The sequence below is a fragment of the Trichomycterus rosablanca genome, chromosome 4, assembly GCF_030014385.1.
Source record: "Trichomycterus rosablanca isolate fTriRos1 chromosome 4, fTriRos1.hap1, whole genome shotgun sequence".
Taxonomy (NCBI): domain Eukaryota; kingdom Metazoa; phylum Chordata; class Actinopteri; order Siluriformes; family Trichomycteridae; genus Trichomycterus; species Trichomycterus rosablanca.
The window spans coordinates 30,198,380-30,218,260 of NC_085991.1; the positions used below are offsets into that span (position 1 = coordinate 30,198,380).

General features: G+C 38.8%; 1 protein-coding gene across 3 annotated transcripts in view; it reads left to right on the plus strand.

Moving 5' to 3' along the window:
- kcnip4a (potassium voltage-gated channel interacting protein 4a) overlaps positions 1 to 19,881 on the plus strand; it is a 145,950-nt gene that overhangs the window by 89,830 nt on the left and 36,239 nt on the right. The window lies entirely within an intron of this gene.

Here is a 19,881-nt window from a genome sequence, read left to right on the forward strand (position 1 = left end):
TAACAGCTCATTTTCCCTCAGTGCTTTAGACAGAGTGGTCAGGTGCATGGTTTTCCCCCAAATGTGATGCAATTTTTGTCTATATATTATAGTATATTATACATTTTATAATAGTATACCATTAATTCATTTATTCATTCATTGTTTGTTTTACCACTGCTTTATCCTGGTCAGGGTCACGGGGGAACTGATTCATTGGACTAAATCAGGAAACACCCCAGACTGGTCACCAGTCTATCTTGTATACAATTTATTACAATAAATTACGTTGCTCTGCAGGTAACAGCCTGAATCCTGGGCTGGGCTCAATAATACAGATGGTCTAGCCATTGTGGGGGAGGACACATCTGTGCACCCTTAGTGCCGGTCCCAAGCCCAGATAAATATGAGGGTTGCAGGACGGGCATCCAACATGAAAACTGTGCCAAATCAAGTATGTGGTCAAATGATACTAACAGGAGCACCGAAAAGGATCATCCGTTCATCATTCATATTTATACTTGTTCCCATTATTAAAACTATTAAGAAGTGCTGTTTTATGTACCACTTTAAAACTCTTGTTTTAATTCCTTAAAAATATATATAAAAAAAAAATTAAGACACTTAATTCTCATTTAATTTTGTTTATGATGTTTTCTAACCAAATGATCTGTTCAGCCAGTGTATGTGCATGGAAGAATACCAAAGCTTCTGTACATAAGAGCAGAAGCCCAGCTTTAGGAATCAAAGCGGGTGAAACTTAGTTGTGTAACATTGTGCCTTAGCATTTTTATTGTTGTATTTTTAACAGCATGTAAAAGATTTTGGCATGCCAACAGCCTTCTTTCTGACTTCAAAGGACTGCCCTTGTAAATAGTCATAATTCAAACATTTTATAGCCTTCTTCCATCTGTGCTCCAATTCTCTATTCCATAGTCCTCTGCTGATCTTCAGCCTTCGTACTAACAAAAGGCTTTTTTGCTGATAGAATCAACTGACCAACAAGGTTAGATTAACCTCTCTGGGTGAATAGATCATGTGATGTGCTATAGCAAGGCTTTTTGGTTTTTGTAAGTGCAGGATGGATTTCCTCCAATATTCTGTCTGCGAGAAGTCTAAAGCATTACTCTTGAGGCAATATCCTAATGACTGCATTAATTACAAGTATTGTTAAAGGGTTTTCATTCTACTTGTAAGCAATGTACACTACATAACACTGCTATTAAATATATACACACAACATAAAAAATCTTTTTTTCTTTTTCAAGAGTTTGTCAATTTGTTAAACTTTTTGTATGATTTTAGCTCTTGTGTAGGATTTTTCCTTTTTATACTTGCCATTGAAGCCTTGCTTTGTAGTTTCACTGCAGGTTTATTCTTTATACAATGTGTTTAGTATTGTAAAATGCCACGTTTGTGTAAATAAGTGTATTTTTGTGTTGAGGGTGGATGTACAGAGCCAGTTGGCAAAGCAAATCAAGCTGTATTGTAACCTAGTCTGAAATAGTGATCATACCTCAACAGTATGAAAGACCATACACCCACTTGCACAAGTTTGCATAGAGCTACCACTGTGCACAATCAAGCAAGTCTTTTACTTACAAGAGTTTAGAGGTTGCAGTGAAAGGAAGCAGGACTTGCTCCAAAACCGGCACCTTAAATGTCACCTAAAGTTTGTTGCTGTTCATAGCACCAAAACAAGCAGGAACAGTGGTTTATTTCCTGCATGGCAACATCTAAGCCCATACCAATGTTCCAGAAGCTTTTAATTTGTGGCAGACCTGTTGGTATTGCTGAAAGTGATTTATGAGTCAGTGAATGATCATCTTTCTGAGATCTGTATAGAACTTTTTTGGATGTTCACACTGTCATGCTTGTGGTTTAGCATAATTGGTCAGTGTAGCCCAAATCATAATGGTTACTGAGAAGTCAGCTGTCACTAGTAAGTAATTAGGAAGGCATAATTATGACGAGTTCTTCTATTTGAATTATGCATTTTCTCCCAATTTAGCGTAGTCAATTGGTCTTCCTGCTGCTGGGGGATCCCTGATTGCAGTTGAGGTGGGTATATTGCTGCTCACACAGCCCTTAGTGGAACCCTTTTTCACCCATGCATTCTGCACAGGCGCCTCTCTTTCTGCTAGTCAGCGTCATTACACAGTGTTTGAAGACCCCATCCACATAGTCTGGTCATCACTCCCTGCAGGCACTGCCAATTATGCCCGCTAGATGGCGCCCAGCCGATCGGTAGCAACGCCGAGTTTCGAACCGAGGAGTTCCCGCTGCGCCACCTGGGTGCTGACATAAGTACTGTCTGTGTATGTGATCACCTAAACATGCGCTCGTTGGACCTGTCTTTTCAAAACCATGGTAGTTCGTAGGGATTTGGTCTCTGATTTGCAGCTATAACAGCCACTACTTTTCCACAAAGGCTTTGACATTTTGAATTTTAGATTATCTGTTGGAATGTATGTTCACTACGTCAAAAAAGCATTTGTGAGGTCAGTAACTGATGTTGAATGTAAAGACCTGGGCATTCCAGTTATTCTTGAAGATGTTTAGTGGATTTGAGGCCAAGAGGTGTGATTCTTCTACACCAAACTTTATGGACCTTGCTTTGTGCACAGGGGCACAGTTTTGCTGGATTAGGCCTGCTCATACCTTTGCTTCCTTAAAGCATAATTGGTTATTGTATAGATCATGTTTACAATGTGTACAGAAGAAGGTCCTGGGTTCGATCCCCAAGTGTGGCGGTCCAGTCTTTTCTGTGTGGAGTTTGCATGTTCTCCCCGTGTCTGCGTGGGTTTCCTCCGGGTACTCCAGTTTACTCCCACAGTCCAAAGACATGCAAGTGAGGTGAACTGAAGATACAGAATTGTCCATGACTGTGTTCGATATAACCTTGTGAACTGATGAACCTTGTGTAATGAGTAACTACCGTTCCTGTCATGAATGTAACCAGAAGTGTAAAACATGATGTTAAAATCCTAATACTGTAAACAAACAAACAATGTATACAGTAATTGGTTTTGTATGCTTTTTAGCAATAGGTGTGGCTAAATGTTCGTTACAAGTACATGTAAACTTTTGATTGGGAACTTACTAAAATAGTAATGAAATTAATGATGTAATTAGGGTTTATTAAGATTTTCTTTATATTTTTTTGGCATTTTCTTGCAGTCGCTGGGTCAGGTTTATACCTTATTGTTATTGGATTCAACTACAGCATTTAAATGTGTGTTTATGCAAGTCAAACCAATATGTAGCACTGATGGAGAATTTAGTTAAATTAAAACAGAAAACTCATGTCTTAGTCCATAAGGTTTTACTGTGTTGTTTACATATGAGCTTTATGTTCTGTTCTTTGGTTGTATTAGATCTGATGTTTTGGAGGTGTGTACTGCCCCCGTTTTAGGTTATTCAGTGTCATAGCTGTAGTGTTCCATTAAAATGGGTCATTTAACACCATTACACAGCAAGGCCAGTGAAACTCAGGTGGTGCTTTTAACCTCCTGCCTGAAGTAGTCATGCTGAGCTGTTTGTTTTCTCAGTCGGAATGCATCTTTCACACACACACACACACACACACACACACACACACACACACACACACACACAGAGCTTAATAACCTGTTAAAAATGGCATTTTTATGCCTCCTACAAAAAGCTAGACACAGGAAACTTAAATGTTGGATATGTCATCTGTAAATGGCGGATATAGAGAATATTTGTCACGGTCAGTGATTTAATGTGACTGGCAAATTTCATACTTCAACTTAGAATCAGCAACACAAGTTCTCTGGACCTGGGTTTGATCTCTCAACATATGAATGGTTTCCCTGTGGACATGCGTACGTTTAATGGCTGCTGTGTGTTGTTGATGTAGATCAGTAAAACAGTGTATGTGTGGCCGCTCAGGTGGCGCAGCGGTAAAGTACGCTAGCGCACCGGAGTTGGGGATTCGAATACATCGTATCGAATCTCAGCTCTGCCTTTCCCACTGGGCTGGGCGACAGCATGAACAACGATTGGCTGTTGTTCAGGGTTAGAGGGTAAAAGAAGTCGGATCATAGGTCCTCATAACTGGTGCGACTGCGGCCCCTGCTGGCTGACTGATGGCGCCTGCACAGGGCTGAGGAATAATGCTGATGGGGGTGTGGCCCTCCATACACAGTGCTCGTCAGTGTATGAACTCGACTCGTGCAAGTGAAAAATGCAGTCTGTACTGACTGTGGAGGGGGCGTATGTGAGTTGAGAGGCGTCCTCAGTCAGCGAAGGGTCGAATCAGTATAGAGGACGCAGTCAGGGTAATTGAACACGACTGTCTCTTTGGATTTGCTTGGTGGATTAGCTACTCTAAATTGACACGTGTTATGTTCTGCTATTAACTGGTGCACAACCTGTTATTTTTCACCCTGTGCATAGTTTTTTGACTTTAAGCCTTTGTATCTGCAGTGGCCCTGACCAGGATAAAGCTGTTATTATATCACAACTGTGATTCATGCCAGAGAGAAAGGTCACATCAAAGCCATGAGCTGCCTATAAAAAGGTGCCTGTCTAAGGAAATGCTGCTATGAATCTTAATGAACTATTGCAATTTTATCTCTTCCATTTTCTTTATAGTGTCCCAATGATAAACGTCCTTTGCATATCAGTAAATAGAAAGTCCAGCGCTTGCCAAAAAGAGCCAGTACTCTCCGTCCACCTGTCAGCTGTTCGTGTCCTCAGTCAGGGTTTGTCCTCTGCATACTGAAAATATAAATTTTTTTTACTCCATAAATGCATCTTCCATATGTCCCATGCCCTACACAAGTAGATTAACAACAAAACACACTCTGTGTTTGAAGCTCAGATACAAATTATACAACCCCAAATCAGAAAAAGTTGGGACGGCATGGAAAAAGCATTTACTTTACATTTACTTTGACTTTTATTTAATTGCAGACAGGATGAACCTGAGATATTTAATGTTTTATCTGTACTTTTCTGCATTAATGCTGCATCACAGAAGTGCTAATGACCTTTGCTATGGGCACTGACACAGCCCCATACCATGACAGACCCTGGCTTTTGGACTTGTTGCTGATAACAGTCTGGATGGTCCTTTTCGTCTTTGGTCCGGAGCACACGGCGTCCATTTTTTCCAATAATAAAAAAAAAAAACCTGGAATGCTGATTCATCTGACCACAATACCTGATTCCACTGTGTGATGGTCCATCCTAGATGCCTCCGAGCCCAGAGAAGTTGACGCCGCTTCTAGACAGGGTTAACATAAGGCTTCTTTTTTGCACAGTAAAGTTTTAAGTGGCGTTTGTGCATGGCGTTTGTGAAATTCCTCCTGATTACTTAAATCGTTTAATGATATTCTGCACTGTAGAGGGAGAAATATGCAAATCCCTTCCAATCTTTCTTTGAGGTTCATTGTTTTTAAACATTTCAATAATTTTCTCACACATTTGTTGGAACTGGAGATCCTTTGATCATCTTTGCTCATCAAAGACTCAGCCTTTCCTGGATGCTGCTTTTGTACCAAACCATGATTACAATCACCTGCTCACATCACCTGTTTAAAATCGCATCATTATTTAGTTTTTTCACCTCATTACTAGTCCTAAATTGCCCCCATCCCAACTTTTTTGGAATGTGTTGCAGGCCTGAAATGCAGGAATGGATGTTTATTAATAAATAAAATGAAGTTGAGCAGACAAAACATTAAATATCTCAGGTTCATCCTGTCTGCAATCAAATAAAAGTAAAAGTAAGAAACACTGCATTTTTATTTTATTTGCATTTTCCATACTGTCCCAGCTTTTTCTGATTTGGGGTTGTACTTCTAAAACCATATACAATAATGTGGAGTCTTTGTCCATTCAGTCAGAACAGCAAAAGTAAGATTAGCTACGGCTTGTATTTAACATTCCACTTCTTCAATAAAACTGTCTGTTTGGTTGAGTTCAGAACTCTGTGCAAGTCAGAGCTGTAATTGCCAATAATGACACTTTGCAACACAGTACTAATGTCATTAACTATGGTGTCTGAGTGCTGCTTTATTTATTTATTTATTTTTAAACAACCGCGGAAAACCACAGATTATTCTGGATTTAACGCACAGTAATAAGGTCTAAGACATTTTGTTAAACTTAATTTAAACTATTTTAAATATTTATAAATGTTTTTCCAGTTTAAACAAGCATAACACATTATGCAAACAGTAAAGCTTTAATTTATTTTCTGTCATGATTTATGCTTCTCCTAGTTTATACATTATTATAGTTATTATGGGAGCAATTTCATGAGCCCCAGACCAGATATTACGGGCATTGTGAGACTTATTAGATTTGTGTGTGGTTCAGCAGTGACAATTTAAACAGAGCAAGAGTTTCAAAACCCCCTACTGAGGTCTGCAAGAGTGAAGACTAATTAGTATGTCAGTAAAGACAAATGTTTACCAGCTCAGCGTTGCGTTCGCGCACACACCCACCTACTCTTCATCTCATTGTTTCAGCAATCGCAGCTTGTGCTTATGTCAGGTTATCAGTGGCGCCAGCCATTAGCTGAGGGAACATTGTACGTGTGATTGAAAAAGCACCTTTTCCCCTGGCCTTTGTCTCCGACAGTCCTTGTACAAGATTCACGAGCCCTTTGACAAAGCTTTTGGTTCAGCCCGCCAACTCTAAAGAACCTCTGGATGAGTTACAGTAATGGGCTGTCAGAATTTTAAGCCTGAAGTCACCTTTCTGTTCGCTCCAGCCTCAGTCGTATTGATTTTTAATGATGCAATGAACCAGTGGGTAGCGTTTTAGCACAGAGAGTCTGGAGTGGCAGTCCTAAACAAATGAGTGTTTCCTTTTACCAACTTTCCTCTTTAAGCACTGTGATGAGTAAGTATACAACAATACCATAGGAATTAAGAGTACTTTTTGGCATTAAGACATGTTTGGCAGATGACGTTTTATCCAAAGGTATTTAGCAGATGTCTGGCGGCAGTTGTAGCACAGCAAGGTACTGGACTAGTAATTAGAAGGTTGCTGGTTCAAACCCCAGCCTTGCAGGTTGCTGCTGCTTAACCCTCAATTGCTCAGACTGTACACAGTCACAGTACTGTAAGTCACTTTAAATAAAAGCATCTGCTAAATGCCAGTCATGCAAATGCAGAAAAATAAAGAAATACTTCCATGACTGATTTAAACCTGGCTTTGGGAGGTTTTAATAGCACCATTAGCCTGATGCTGCTGTGGCCCTAACCTAAGTAAATCAAGTAGAATTTAGATACTGCATGGTGGGGTAGCTGCAGGTGTGGGTGATGCGTAGCTTTAAGTTTATATGGACTTGAGTTTGAACCTTATCTAAGTCACACAGGTACTCTTTACTTTTGTCTTCCAAAAACATGTCAGTCTGTAAATTGTCTACTTTAACTTGCGCCAACTGAGTGAATGGGTGAGTCTGTGATGCTAAGTCCAGGACGTTTTTGCTTTTCACCCAGTGTTTCAGGGTAGGCTCAGGGTGTACCACAACTTCAATCAGAATAAACGGATTCTGATGTTCTTACATTTCTTTGTGCTTCTTAAGGTAAATCAATCACAGAAAGGGCAATGTGTTCTTTGCTTCATTTTTCGTTAATTTGAGTCATTGGGTAGGAGATTGACATGACCTTTCCAGTTAAGCTTTCCCTCAGTCCCCTCAGGTGGCTTTAGCTGTAATCAAAGATGTGGTAGACGTTTGACCCACACATTCGTGGAAGCTTTCCAGTGAGTGTCTCAATTTGTTAGAATTAAAGAAACTTAATGGATACTAAGAGCTAAGGATTTATAGTAAGGGCAGGCTTCCAAACAGCTAAACAAAAAAATCATACACATTGTCCAGTGAGTAGCAGCAATTCGCAGTTTCACTTTTTACATAATTAACATAGCAGAAGCTGTAGGTGGCCAGTTACTTGGAACTAAGTCAGTTAACCATGCGACATCATCCAAAAACATGCCAGAAAGTGTAATAGATGCTCTAAATTACTCATAGGTGTGGGCAAATACAAATAATAGTGTCAAGCCTTTCAGTAGACTAATGCTCCTGCCTTGCTTTTAGTGTTCATTGGATATGCTGTAGACCCACCACTATGATCAATATACAAAGGCTACTAATGAACAGCATTTATTTATTCATTCATTTTTCTTAAGCACTTAATTTTAATCAAGGATGAGCTGGGTCCGGAGCCAGCTGTGAATAGTGATGCAAGTGGGGCGCTCAGGTGGCACAGCGGTAAAACACGTTATCACGCCCGAGCTGACATATCGAACTCCAGAACTCGCAAGTTCAAATCTCAGCTCTGCTACTGGCATGCTGGACGGCACCTACACGGACAATGATTGGCTCATCCTTCAGGGTTGGATGATGTAGGATTCCACATAACTGGTGCAATCATGACCTCTGCTGAGACTGATCCGTCTTGTGCAGGGGAAACACTTGTCGAAGGGGGCATGTGTTAGTCAGGAGTAGAGGTTGTAGTAGAGAGGAAGCGAAATGCAGTCAGGTAATCGGACATGACTAGGTTGGGAGGGAGATTGAAAATAATGCAGGGAAAAAACAGATAAAAGAAAAGAATACTCTGAACAGGTACAGAGCATGTCTACTTACCAGAGGAAAAGGTTAAAACCATGTTAGGTTAAACCCCCAAGGTTTGCCATCACACCTAGCAATGAGCAGCTCTAACCATTCTTTGGATGGCATGGTGGCTCGCCTCACAGCAAGAAGGTCCTGGGTTTGATTCCCAGCTGGAGCAATCCGGGTCCTTACATTTACATCACATTTACATTTTCGGCATTTAGCAAACGCTTTCATCCAAAGCCACTTGCAGTACTGTGACAGTATATTATCTAAGCAATTGAGGGTTAAGGGCCTTGCTCAAGGGCCCAACAGTGGCAACCTGGCAGTGGTAAGGCTTGAACCAGCAACCTTTTGTTTACTAGTCCAGTAGCTTAACCACTAGGCTACAACTGTCCTTTCTGTGTGGAGTTTGCATGTTCTCCCTGTGTGGGTTTCTTTTGGGAGCTCCGTTTTCCTTCCACAGTCCAAAGTCATGCAAGTGAAGTGAATAGGAGATACTGTCCTGTCATGAATGTAACCAGTAAAGTAAAGTGTGTACTTTTGATTTGTAGCTTCCCAGTTTATTCAATTTTAAAAACAATCACAAAATACATTTTAAATCTTTAAATCTTCTTTAAACAACGGGATGGGGTGTCTGATAAAGTCAGTTTAGAATCCTGCCAGTAAGTCAGCTATACACTCATCTAAATGTAAAAAAAAAATCCATTTATGTTAATATAGCCTTGATGTCTAAACACAATGGCTTTTTCTTTTCATCTGGAATGACACAAAAAGATCCCCTCCATCAGCATTTTTCCTGTACTTTTGTTTTATAGCATAAAAAAAAATCATGCACATTAATATGACCAACTTTGACAAGACTTCAAACACTGTATTTTTTTCTGCCATTCATGTTAGATAATGGAATGCAAAGTAATGGAGTAACCGAGCTTTGAAGATGGGAGCCTGAGGCACAAAGTTACCAGTCTGCAACTTATCATTTACATCAAAGGACTGTGGCAAAACATCGTAATGACATCCTGTTTTTTTTTTGTTACGCATAATAATTCACTGGGTTGTTAGGAACACACATCTTTTACTACACTAATAAACAATTTATCACATCATAATATTACTTTTTTATTGTGCACTGGTACTACTGGTATTAATCTAATCTGATGTTTTCTAACATTTTGAACAAGTACCACCCTTAATTAAACCTAAACCTTCTCACACAGGAACACACAAGCTTAAATGCAGTAAGCATGTGTGTGTAGTAAACACTTTTTATTTCAGTGAAAAAGATGAGTAGGCTCATGGTCTTAGTCCTTTCTCTGTTCTCGTTTACATGAATTTGGTGCGTGTTTAAAAATATGGTGATACAACACATTAAAGACAATCTCAACTCTGACAGGCCAGGCACCTATACAGACAATGATTGGCTCGTCCATGGGTGGGATTGCCAAAAGCTGTCAAATTTTTTTTATTATTTTTATGTTTATTTGGCGTCTACATTTTTATCTTTATGAACAGGAATTAAGCTGAGTCTGCACACACATGTAGGTGAGGCATTAGTCAGGAATGACTCAGTTACAGAAAAATAATGAATTCTGAGGAAAAACACAATTTAATTCAACAGAAGTTGACACAAAATTAAAACCCTCTGTCAGTCGAAGGTCAACCAATAACTAGTGAGCATTTAGTGTCCCATTAGAAAGGAAAAACAATAAGCTTCATATCAAGTCACACATGCTTTATTACCTTTTTTAAACTAAATAATAGAGCAAACATGGCAGTAATAAACACAGTTCTAGCAATAAACAGTTATAAACACCTTCAGTAAAACTCGCATTCAGAATGTAGATGTTACACAAAGTTGATAAGGAACAGTTCAATACAAGTACTAACTAAACATGCTAATCAAGTAATAGCAAAAGCTTTAATTATGTAGGTCTTAAGCCGTGTGACAGAATTTGTTTTCATATTTTGTGCTTCACATTTTTAATAACAGATTGATTTGAACTGCAGGCACGTAAGTCTAGCACCCACCCTCTCTTCTTATGCAGCCATACTGCTGTAACATTAACATAAGGTAAATGGCAATCATCTACCTGTTATTTAAAGAAAGCTTATATAGGCATTATGGAATGCTAGAAAATTGTTAAATATTGTGTTAAATATTGTGGTATCTATATAGTTTAAGACATTCAATATACACCGATCAGGCATAACATTAAAACCACCTACTTGTTTGTACACTCACTGTCCATTTTATCAGCTCCACTTACCATATAAAAGTAAGTACAATTACTGACTGTAGTCCATCTGTTTCTTTGCATGCTTTTTTAGCCTGCTTTCACCCTGTTCTTCAATGGTCAGGACCCCCACATGACCACCACAGAGTAGGTATTATTTGGGTGGTGGATCATTCTCAGCACTGCAGTGACACTGACATGGTGGTGGTGTGTTAGTGTGTGTTGTGCTGGTATGAGTGGATAATGGTATGAGTTTTAATGTTATGGCTGATCGGTGTATTTATATGCTATATACTGTAGACTTAATATATACTGTACAATATATTGTATTATTTGTCAGACTGACATAGTTTACTACTCTTTATATTTGTTCCATCATTTATCCATCCCTATGCTAACCTAACTGAAGAATAGTGTTTTAGCCCTGTGAGTTGTATAATGATGTATAATAAATGATACCCTCTCATTATCAAGCACTTGGCAACATTTATTCAGATTCATTAGACTCTCTGCTCTCTTGTGGCTTTCTTATTGTGGTTTTGATTATAAGATAATGTTAATTAACATAAATGACAGTGAAACTGAAGGTTACGTTTAAAAATTAAACTAAGGTCAAACAGCTTTAGAAATCAGTCCACTGTAAAACACTTCTAAATTCCTAATGTTGATGTATAAGAAATAAAAGTATCAAATTAAAATGCAGTTGAACTACACATATGTATTCTTTAAATATTGTTCTTATACAGATAATATTTAAACAATATTTTTCTGCTAATATAAATCCATGGTTTGACTTTGGACAGATTTATACATTTTATAAACCATGGTACAGGTCCTGAAGTCTATGTGTACATTATATGTGAATGATGTGTTGCTGCTCTAGCTCTGTACTGGATGATGATGACGTTTTGGAGATGTATATATCTGCAAATCACCAGTCTCTGGATGTTTTACATTTGTGCATGGTTCTTTAATTTGGTTTAACTGAACAGGTGATTCTGAGGTTTCATTTACGAACAGCTGCATTTTTGCCATACTAACAACAACCCAACACTCCGAGATTCTGACTGGAATACTTAAATATATTAGGATATGTTTAAAATAGAGATGAAATCCAAACATTGCAAAGCTGCAACTAGCAAAACTCGAATTGCTTATTCAATTTATATACCCAGAGAATTTACCTACATTTACCTGTCATTTACCTACATTGAAAAAAATGCACGTAATAATAGAAATAAAACTGCTGCCAATGGCTTTCTCAATTCATGCAATTATGGGTTAAGAGTCTAGCTCAAAAACCCAAAAGTGGCAACCTGGCAGAAGTGGGGCTTGAACCAGTGAACTACCGATTACTAGGCCACTACCTATCACAGTAATGTTTGATGGAATTCATCTAATATGGATTTTTTTTTAATTTTTTTATTCTGTGTTTCATGTTCTTGCAGTTCTTAAAGGCAGCAGATGGGGTGGAGGGGGGGGGGGGGGGGTGCTCTACCACAAATCTAATGCTTAATATATAATCTGTATAATTCTGGTTCTTTTATTTTTACAGGATTTACACATTGCTTCCCGTATGAACGGAATTGAGTAATTGACTTATTACAATTCTGAATATGTAATGGAATTAATAAAGTGTATTGCTTTTTCACTGGTGAAGGGGTATTATTAGTAATAGAATTTACTTTACTTTGAGACCTGATGTTGATGCCTTGGCATTACTGCTTTATGATTAGACTAGTACTCATACTAGTACTGCCCTACCTCTTAAATCAGATAAGTTTAAAATTGTGCAGCTCTTTATATATAATACATTTTCCTGAAGTAAATATATTGTAAATGATCTGGGAAAACACACTAGTATTTCAAACTTTGGCAACGCTCACAAATGAAACGGTGGCCATGTATCAAAAAGTGTGTGGAGCAATGAATGTTTTAAATCACATAGGACACAGAAATATACAGTGTATCACAAAAGTGAGTACACCCCTCACATTTCTGCAAATATTTTATTATATCTTTTCATGGGACAACACTACAGAAATAAAACTTGGATATAACTTAGAGTAGTCAGTGTACAACTTGTATAGCAGTGTAGATTTACTGTCTTCTGAAAATAACTCAACACACAGCCATTAATGTCTAAATAGCTGGCAACATAAGTGAGTACACCCCACAGTGAACATGTCCAAATTGTGCCCAAAGTGTCAATATTTTGTGTGACCACCATTATTATCCAGCACTGCATTAACCCTCCTGGGCATGGAATTCACCAGAGCTGCACAGGTTGCTACTGGAATCCTCTTCCACTCCTCCATGATGACATCACGGAGCTGGTGGATGTTAGACACCTTGAACTCCTCCACCTTCCACTTGAGGATGCGCCACAGGTGCTCAATTGGGTTTAGTCCATCACCTTTACCTTCAGCTTCCTCAGCAAGGCAGTTGTCATCTTGGAGGTTGTGTTTGGGGTCGTTATCCTGTTGGAAAACTGCCATGAGGCCCAGTTTTCGAAGAGAGGGGATCATGCTCTGTTTCAGAATGTCACAGTACATGTTGGAATTCATGTTTCCCTCAATGAACTGCAGCTCCCCAGTGCCAGCAACACTCATGCAGCCCAAGACCATGATGCTACCACCACCATGCTTGACTGTAGGCAAGATACAGTTGTCTTGGTACTTCTCACCAGGGCGCCGCCACACATGCTGGACACCATCTGAGCCAAACAAGTTTATCTTGGTCTCGTCAGACCACAGGGCATTCCAGTAATCCATGTTCTTGGACTGCTTGTTTTCAGCAAACTGTTTGCTGGCTTTCTTGTGCGTCAGCTTCCTTCTGGGATGACGACCATGCAGACCGAGTTGATGCAGTGTGCAGCGTATGGTCTGAGCACTGACAGGCTGACCTCCCACATCTTCAACCTCTGCAGCAATGCTGGCAGCACTCATGTGTCTATTTTTTAAAGCCAACCTCTGGATATGACGCCGAACACGTGGACTCAACTTCTTTGGTCGACCCTGGCGAAGCCTGTTCCGAGTGGAACCTGTCCTGGAAAACCGCTGTATGACCTTGGCCACCATGCTGTAGCTCAGTTTCAGGGTGTTAGCAATCTTCTTATAGCCCAGGCCATCTTTGTGGAGAGCAACAATTCTATTTCTCACATCCTCAGAGAGTTCTTTGCCATGAGGTGCCATGTTGAATATCCAGTGGCCAGTATGAGAGAATTGTACCCAAAACACCAAATTTAACAGCCCTTCTCCCCATTTACACCTGGGACCTTGACACATGACACCAGGGAGGGACAACGGCACATTTGGGCACAATTTGGACACAATTTGGACATGTTCACTGTGGGGTGTACTCACTTATGTTGCCAGCTATTTAGACATTAATGGCTGTGTGTTGAGTTATTTTCAGAAGACAGTAAATCTACACTGCTGTACAAGCTGTACACTGACTACTCTAACTTATATCCAAGTTTCATGTCTATAGTGTTGTCCCATGAAAAGATATAATGAAATATTTGCAGAAATGTGAGGGGTGTACTCACTTTTGTGATACACTGTATATCCAAAAGTCAGGGAAACTTCATTCACCTTGGCCTTACAGTGTGAGGAGACACACTGAGAAATCTGATGGATGCCAGCAGGAAATGGCTAGTTTTAAATTTACTCTGAACTCTGGAAAGAAGTTAGAGGTAACAGAAAAATGATACTGTCCAGACTCATAACTCATACAGCATAATTTAGAATTTGAGAATTGTGTTACATAATCACACAGACTACAGTTTTCCAAACTAATCGAAGTTGTATTTGGATGTAAACCAGTAATAACAACAACAAAAACAACAAATTTTACCATTGGCTATCACATGACTTAAGAGCTGGTGAATAAAAACTTTAAACTAGCATTCATTTTTTAGGGTAAACTTGGATCTGAACCCTGTTTCCGTTAGCTAACCTCAGCAGGTTTTGCATCTTTAGAATAAGTAATGAAGTCGAAGGGAACAGAAATGCTTCATTATGCAGTACTAACAAGGATCTGACACAGAATAATTTCAGCCTTGCTGACCTATAAATAATCACTGGCGTTCTCAGGCAGTGGGGGTAAAATGCTGCTCAGAGCCATGCGGCTGTGAGCAGAATTGCAAAACCAGCACCTGACATCAGCACAGTCTTCTGTACAATGGGGGACTGATTTGGTAAAGTTAGCTTCGCTTTAGGCCATACCAACTTTTAAAATGATAAAAACGCAGATTTAGCAGTAAGTTTTAAGATTAGCAGTAGTATAATAGGGCTTGATTCATTGTGACATTGCCGTATTAACAAAATATCCTACTACTCTAAAATACTACATCATTTTATTTATTTATTTGTTTGCTGTATCATTCAACTGGAAGACTCAATTTAAAGCAAAATCTCTGCTAAATAATTTAGTTATAAATCTTTATTTTTATTTTGGGTGGCACGGTGGCTCAGTGGGTACCACTGTTGCCTCACAGCAAGAAGGTTCTGGGTTTGATTTTCAGTTGGAGCTTTCCAGGTGTCTGTGTGGGTTTCCTCCGGTAAAACAAGTGACATTCAAGTGAGGTGAATTGGAGATACAAAATTGTCCATGACTGTGTTTGACATTAAAGACTTGAACTGATAAACCTTAATTAATCAGTAATCAGTAATTAACTGTCCTGGCGGCACAGTGGGTCCGTGTGTAGCACTGTCACCTGGGTTCGATTCTAGGTGGAGCGGTCCAGGTCCTGTCTTTGTGGAGTTCTCATGTTCTCCCTGTGTCTGTGTGTTTTTTCCTCTGGGAGTTCTGGTTTCCTCCCACAGTCTAAAGACATGCAAGTGAGGTGAATTGGAGATACTAAATTGTCCATGACTGTGTTTGACATTAAAACTTGAACTGATGAATCTTGTGTAGTTAGTAACTACCTGTTCTGTTATAAATGTAACCAAAGTGTGTAAAACAGGATGTTAAAATCCTAATAAATACATAAATTTTCATTCTGGTATAGAATATTTCCAATAAGCAGTTGTATGAACATTAAAAAAATAACCTAACTGAATGGCATTGAATCGATATTATACAGTATATTGCCTGGCATGTAAGTGGTATAAAGAATAGATCATCAATAGACAGTGGTAGATTTGCTTGACAGTATTTTGTAGTGAAACTATCTGCATTAGATTTTCAGAATTTTGAAATTGTATAATTGTGCTCTGATTTATGTATTAATTAACATGTACAGCAGTGGTAGGTGCTTTAATACATTAAGAGAGACATTAAGGACAAAAATGTTTTATCACTTTACAGCTGTGATGCTTCCCCTGATAATCACGTTCATACAGACTGTTATTGCTTTGGCTGTGAGAAGTCCCTCACTTCATTTCCACTCTGACTTCAGGGCACAGTACTACAGTACTACAGTTCTGATTATGTGTGATTATGATATGCTGGCATACGAGGGTTAAGATCAGAATCATGTAGATACATTTTATACACAGTTTGTCTCGGCATTTTGCAACACTTTTACAGAATGTCAAAAGTACATCATGGCTGATTTCTCTGTCTGACGTATTACCAAATGATTCTTGGCATGGCTTGTGGTAGATGGAACCTCATTAAACATTCATAAGACACCCAGTTCATTTCCTGATTATTTTTAAAACATTGAAAGCATCGTAAGTGCATTTGTTCTGTTCAGTTTGGATTGCTCAAGCCAATTAAATCCTAGACTGCCTCTGAAATTGAGTATGCATTAACTAAAAGTTGTTACACATGCCTAAATTTAAAGTTAATGGCTTAGATTAAAAATGACCACATAGGTAAATACCATGGTATCATAGTATTTTAGTGTGTGTTTTTGTAACATTTACTCCCTCAACTTTTATTCTGCTTGATTACCAAGCAGTTTCTTTCCTCACAAGTGGTTTAGAAATTCTAAAGATCATCTCACAGTGTCCTGCACAACAGAGGCTCATCCAAGGACACGTACTGAATGTTACTGGCATAAAGTCAGAGCTTTGTTGGCATTCTGTCTAAGGTCAGTAGTAAAGTCTTTCTAAATTGATTTTTGTTTATCATTGTCTAGAAATAGTTATAATTTAGACTAGAGTGGTAACATTTAATCTAGTTTTTTTTCTGTGCTATACAAATTGGATGTAATGTGTGGTATTGTACTGTATAATGTAGTTAGAGTAATTGGCAGTGGTGGGTCCATTATGCCAATCATGTATGAATGTTATATCATTAGACCTGTGTTTGGTGTGTATAAAAGAAAAACAAATTTAAAAACTAACAACCATTTTGCAGTTTTAATACGACGTTAAAAATGTTTAAAAATTATACAGTATTTTTTTTAAGCAACCCACATTATGTCCATGAAATTTTGAAGTGACCCAGACAACAAAAACAATGCATCTTACTTTCTGTATTGCTATGTACAATCTGGTCCCATTGTGGTTTAAAAGTTGTTACATAAAGCCTCCACTGGGGGGGACGGTTTTTCCTTGCGACCCATTTTTTTTTTTTGCTTGCGACCAGTGATGGCATAGTTACCTTGAAAAAGTAATCTGATTACTGATTACTGATTACTCCTTTAAAAAGTAACTTAGTTACTTCATGGATTACTTGATTTTAAAAGTAACTAAGTTAGATTACAAGTTACTTTATTAGTTATATAATGCGGTCCGCTAATGTATCCCATAATGCAACTGGAGCTGCGATTGAAGCGGAATAAGAAACAAGAAAGACGCGGAAAACTGAGTCCTCTGTTCACAAGTGTAAGTAAGATAAATAAAATTAAATTTTTAAAGACAAATAAATAACAAAAAGACGATAAATATCCTACATTTTGGCGAGTGGGATTTGTAATGAGTCTGTAACCATTACGTCATCACGTCCCCACGTCATCACTCGGCGTTGGCCGAGTAGTGCATACTTCCTCCAATCTAGTGCACACTCTGTAAGTAACCGATTTCGGACGCAGCCCGTGACTTAACTGTCGCATAGGCCAGACGTCACTTCCCGAGACGCAAGAAGAAAGCAAATATATATCTTTTTACTAAGGAAAATGACAAAAATAGTAACGCACAGTAACTTGGATAACTTTAATCTGATTACTGGATTGGAAATAGTAACGCGTTAGATTACTCGTTACTGAAAAATGCGGTCAGATTAGAGTAACTAAGTAACACGTTACTGACCTTCACTGCTTGCGACCCACCTAAGGGTTGCGACCCAGGGTTTAAAAAAAATCTTACAGTAGGCCAATAGCAGAGCTATTGGGGTGTGGGTGTGCAGCAAATGAATAAAGCATGTTAAAGTACTTCTAGTAATAAAGGATGTAAACCAGTAAACATTTGAGACACATAAAGCCTGTCAGGTGTAATAACTCCACTGTAAAAGTGATTTGGTAATCAATACGAAACTACAACCTTTTTACTGAACAAAGCCATGTTTAAACTAAATTATTGTGCAGTTTGGAAGCAAAAGGCTGTATACTTTTTGGCCAAGGGCACTTTCTGGCTGGTGTCTACCTTCCTCAAACAACAAAGGCATCCAACACAGAGCTTGGTTAACCAACAACTTGGTAGTGTTATCTCATTAATACATTATTGGGTAAGGTTTCATAAACATTGCTTTTTACAATTTTGGTTACTATTACCTAAAATATACTATTTACAGAATCAGTAGCATGTCAAATGTTAGCACAAATACATTTAAAAACATTATGATGTTTTTTGATGCTACATTCTAAGGAAGTGGGCCATATTCCAAATGGTTTTAGATTTAGCCACTTTGTAGTACAGACTCAGATTCCTGACTTATTTCTAGATGCACGTTTTAATGAGCACAACACAACAGACCTTAAGCAAAATGTGGCCTATATTGAATAAAAACACTACTGCTGGCCCAGCACTTGTATTAGTTATTGTGTTGTTATTGGTGATTATTTAAGGTGCATTGTTTAGTTCAAGCTGTGAGCTGTAAAAACAACAACAAAAAAACACATCCCATCTTCCTTTACAATCCTGCAATTGGCTCTTTTTTATACATAACAGTGAAACTTTTTTTTTTTTAAATGGTGAATTGATGCTGTAATTATGTAATTAGGTGGCAATAATGAATACAAAAGTAAAGAACGTTTGACTCGCCTCTGTACCCTTTAGGCTTTTAGTTATAAAGTGACACCAATCAACCATAACATTAAAACCACCTCCTTGTTTCTACACTCACTGTCCATTTTATCAGCTCCACTTACCATACAGAAGCATTTTGTAGTTCTACAATTACTGACTGTAGTCCATCTATTTCTCTGCATGCTTTGTTAGCCTCTTTTCATGCTGTTTTTCAATGGTCAGGACTCTCCCAGGACCACTACCGAGCAGGTATTATTTGGCTGGTGGATCATTCTCAGCACTGCAGTGACACTAACATGGTGGTGGTGTGTTAGTGTGGGTTGTGCTGGTATGAGTGGATAAGACACAGCAGTGCTGATGGAGACCTTACTGTCACTGCTGGACTGAGAATAGTCCACCAACCAAAGATATCCAGCCAACAGCGCCCTGTGGGCAGCGTCCTGTGACCACTGATAAAGGTCTAGAAGATGACCAACACGAACAGCAGCAATAGATGAGCGATCGTCTCTGACTTTACATCTACAAGGTGGACCAACTAGGTAGGAGTGTCTAACAGAGTGGACAGTGAGTGGACACGGTATTTAAAAACTCCAGCAGCGCTGCTGTGTCTGATCCACTCATACCAGCACAACACACACTAACACACCACCACCATGTCAGTGTCACTGCAGTGCTGAGAATGATCCACCACCTAAATAATACCTACTCTGTGGTGGTCCTCTGGACGTCCTGACCATTGAAGAACAGGGTGAAAGCAGGCTAAAAAGGTATGTAGAGAAACGGATGGACTACAGTCAGTAATTGTAGAACTACAAAGTGCTTGTATATGGTAAGTGGAGCTGATAGAATGGACAGTGAGTGTAGAAACAAGGAGGTGGTTTTAATGTTATGGCTGATGAGGGTAAACAAGTAGTTCTGTTGAGTTCAT